Source organism: Choloepus didactylus, chromosome 6 (assembly GCF_015220235.1).
Source record: "Choloepus didactylus isolate mChoDid1 chromosome 6, mChoDid1.pri, whole genome shotgun sequence".
NCBI lineage: Eukaryota > Metazoa > Chordata > Mammalia > Pilosa > Megalonychidae > Choloepus > Choloepus didactylus.
The window spans coordinates 22608831-22612866 of NC_051312.1; the positions used below are offsets into that span (position 1 = coordinate 22608831).

At 39.4% G+C, this 4036-nt stretch overlaps 1 non-coding gene across 1 annotated transcript; it reads left to right on the top strand.

Annotated features, from left to right (window-relative positions):
* The first annotated feature begins 2877 nt into the window (after nt 1-2877).
* On the top strand, nt 2878-3011 carry LOC119538919. The gene has a single exon (XR_005217702.1). It is a non-coding gene; the product is annotated as a small nucleolar RNA SNORA70 (small nucleolar RNA).
* The last annotated feature ends 1025 nt before the right edge of the window (nt 3012-4036 follow it).

Consider the following 4036-nt stretch of genomic DNA (forward strand, 5'->3'; position numbering starts at 1 on the left):
TGATACAAATCATTTCACTACTCCAGACATCACCTGGCTTATCTGTGCAATGAGGAAGTTTCACCAGATCTGGTGTTTCTAATCTGGCTTCCTATCAGGAACATCTAGAAAATTGGGAAAAAAGCAAAGTTTCTACTGGCTTTCCCTTATCTACCAATGTTAATTTCTCTCCTTGGGTCTTAGGCATGTGTATGTATGCATGTATATTTGTGTATTACTACTTCATTTGAGTTAGTATAAATTAGTATCCATATTTCACACAATTATACCACTTACGAAGACCTCCAGAGTTTATAATTTGGATGTATCATTCTTCTCATGCCTATGGCATTTTTGTATATTTCTTATCACTTTGTATAATAGCCCTTTAATAATCACAAAATTTATGTCTTATTCAATCCAAACATTGAATGTTACAATTTAAACAGAGCACATGTATAATGAAATTTTGATGACTATAAACACACATGGTAGATTCTGCTGGACATATATTTTGTCTTTAGATTATTATGGTTAACCATACATACCGATTTGCTGCAATATTAAATGGGTTATGTTGCCAGAGTGAACATGCTGGGTCTAGAGAAATTAAGCACTAATTCATGTCAGAACTATGATACAGGTTTATATCTCATATACTAAGATTTCAAAGATTGAGTATGAAAATCATAGTGACCAAGAAACTCTGACCATCTATCAGCAGTAATCACACCAGAAACCTCTGACCAACAATTTGCAGCAAATGGTAAAGAAGCTGGCAATGATATACAACAAATATCGTGGAAGTCAAACCACAATCCCTGTATCAATAGAGCCCAAATAGCCAGAGTTTAATGAGTAACTGGGAGCTTTCCTAATTTTTGCCTCCACTTAGGACTAATAGAAGAAAGCAAAATATGCTCTCCTAACCCATCACCACATTGATGCCCTACTTCTAGTTAACCTGCTCCCAGCCTCCCCATGCCCACAGCTTCCAGTCAGGACATACCTGAAGTCTTCCCTTTTTTCCACTATAAAACTTTCCATTTCCCTCCCTGCCTTTGGGATGGTGAATGACTCCCTTGCTATAGTGAGTGCTGAATAAATAGGCTTTTTTCACATTTGAGCATTTTTCCTTTATTTCTATAGTTATTTCTGGGTGCCCCACTGAGAACTGGTCTGCACGGCCCATTGTCATGGACACCAGTCTTCTTCCAGGTGCAGTACTCAGAGAAGTCTCTTGTGCTGACATGGTAAGTCAGTACCATGACTGAACTCTGCCCTCCGCGTAGAGTTCCTCAGCTATTTACTCTCAGTTTGGCACCTGGGGTTGGTTCACATTTGTTTACATCCTTGGTGGAATAAAGCCCTTCCTTTATTTCCCTCTTTGCTTTCCTTTGTGTTACTGTTTTGTGTTGTATTCTTGTAGGGTAGAACACAAGAATAGGTCACATAAGCCTGCTGTTTGAACCAGCCTCAAAGACTAATTGGTTTGTGCTTATCAACAGATCATCTGGCACTTGGACAACTTAGCTGCAGCTCACCAATAAAACTGGACAAGTTTCTTGCTCTGTCATTATTTTGTCCTTAGAGCTTGGCTTTGATCTAGAGAGAGTAGTCTCCCTTGTTTTCCACATGCTGGGGAGCACAGATTGTCAGATCTGGAATAGGGGATGGCCCCTGTCAGGTTAGGGGTCTGAGACATGAGGTGCAAAGGCAATACATTTTGGCAGACTATTGCTAGCCATCTTGGGGTTGTATAACTCTAAATCATCTTCTCCCCCAGGAAAAATTCCTACTTCTTATCGGTACCTTCATAGCAATTCTAATTCCTGCATCTGTCTTTCTAAATGGCATAATTTCATCGAGGATGACTTGGCTTTCAGTGGTCACTTTGGGGAACATTTTACTTGAGCAAATTGTTCAGGTGACAGTTGTGCAGAGGCCTCAAAACAAGTTTCTGAATATAAATGGCTTCCCTAAAGATTATTTGGCCAAACTAATGAGCAACTTGGCAAACTTAAGGAACAGCAGCTAGATTCAGTTCCCTAGTAAATCCTTCTTGTCCTGCAATTCCTTCCCAATTTCCAGAATGATCTCCTCTCTCTTATTCTTCTGGTTTCTCTGCTTTTGCACCTCTGTCAATACCTCCCTTCTTTTCTCTTTGTCTAGACCCTCTATCTTTTCACAAAGACTCTTCTTAAACCCCAAAATGCCAACTGCCTCTAAAGTTCCATCACTCCCATGAGCCAGGTATGCATGCAACTTTGGAATTTAAACCATGGGATCAAACTGAACTAAGAGCTATAATGGAGAGGAAGGAAGAATATGGTGGCATAGGGTGTTCTAGGATTTAGCCCTTTCTCTCTAAATAGCCAAGAACTGTCTGAAACAACTGGGGGGCTCCAGAGATCAGATGTACATCATACAACAGCCAGGAATGAGTGAAGAATGAGACTGATAAACCTCTGTAAACAGCTCTAAGTAAATCTTTCCATGCTTATAGCAGCTGGTGCCCGTCCCTCACTGGCACAGCAGGCTGACCCAGAGTTACTCTCTGGTGGGAAATAGAAGCCCTCTCTCCTAGGATTGGGAGGAGGGGAACTCAGCCAAGCACCAATTGTGGTTTTTTATTAACAAATTCTGACTGCTGGATATCAGCTCTGAGCACCCAAGAAAGAAAGAACCCTGTGGGGTCTGTTTCAGTCCTACTTTCAGAAGAATTTAGTACTTGGAATTAACTGAATATTTAATACTAAGGAAAAAATACATTTATTAAATGGGGGTAGATACAGATTATAGCAATTTCATATTATTGCTATTAATGTTCTTGAAGAAAAGAGAGCAAAGAATTGGTATATGTGTAGTAAAATAAACAGAACTCAAAAACAGGTGACTCTGCAGACAATTAAGCTGACCATCCACCTCTTTCCATGGGGTCCCAGTATGCAGTGGCTGCAGACAGCAGACTCTTTGGTAGTATATGCAACCTGTGCTTGCACAGGTTGCCCCAAGGGACCTTAAACACAGTCTTTTCCTGTTGATGGTCCTGTCTGACCTTGTACAGTCCCCAATCTAGGCTCCAGACAAGTATGAAAAGTGACTTTGGAAAAACCCAGGGTCTGATGACCAGGGCCCACTCTGACCAAAGTCATTATGCCCATTGGCAGCAAGCTTCAAAGCAAGGAGTACATGATCAAGGCTCTGTGCAAGGCCAAGTTCAAGTTCTCTGGCCACCAGAAAATCCATGTTTCCAAGAGGTGGGGCTTTACCAAGTTCAATGATGACAAATTCAAAAATACCATGGTTGAGAAATGCCTCATCCAAGATGGTTGTGGGGTTAAATACATCCCCATTTATGGTTCCTTGGACAAGAGGAAGGCCCTGCACTAAAGCAGGCTCTGCCAGCACTGCCCTCACCTAACTTGTGCCCCAAAACAAACTACTTCTTGGCCATTAAAAAAAAAAGACTCAAATGAGAACATTAGATGTCAAAATGACATATGTAACAACATATGCCTGCTCATTAAAACATACATTATATTTTTTTGATAGAGATGTAAGCCTTTTTAATGACATATCAATCTTCTTAGAAGAGGTGCTTATATAGAAATGAAAACTGAAGTAGATTTGGGAATGAAGACTGGTGATGGCTATGGGATAAGGAATTAAGTTAGGATGAACTCAGTTTAGTCATGAAGATTAAAAGACATAAAATAAGAATAATATATTTATTCATAATTTGTGTTTTTTGTGGATCTTTCAAAAGCAATATAGTATATGTTAAAGAAATCTATTTTACACGTAAAACTTGAATGTAGCCAATGTGGAAAATGCTGAATATTGAAATAATTTTGGGGAGATTAAAGTGTGTATCTAACAAATAATGTACTTAACTCAAGGTGTTTAGAAGGAAGTATTACAAAATAACACAAGAAAGCTGGGAAATTGTATATAAAAGAAGGTTTCTCAGTAGGGAAATCAAAGATACCCTGGATAATTAACAAAGACCCAGTGGCATCATTTCCTGGTCTCAGATGCTTTCAGAATAATAATA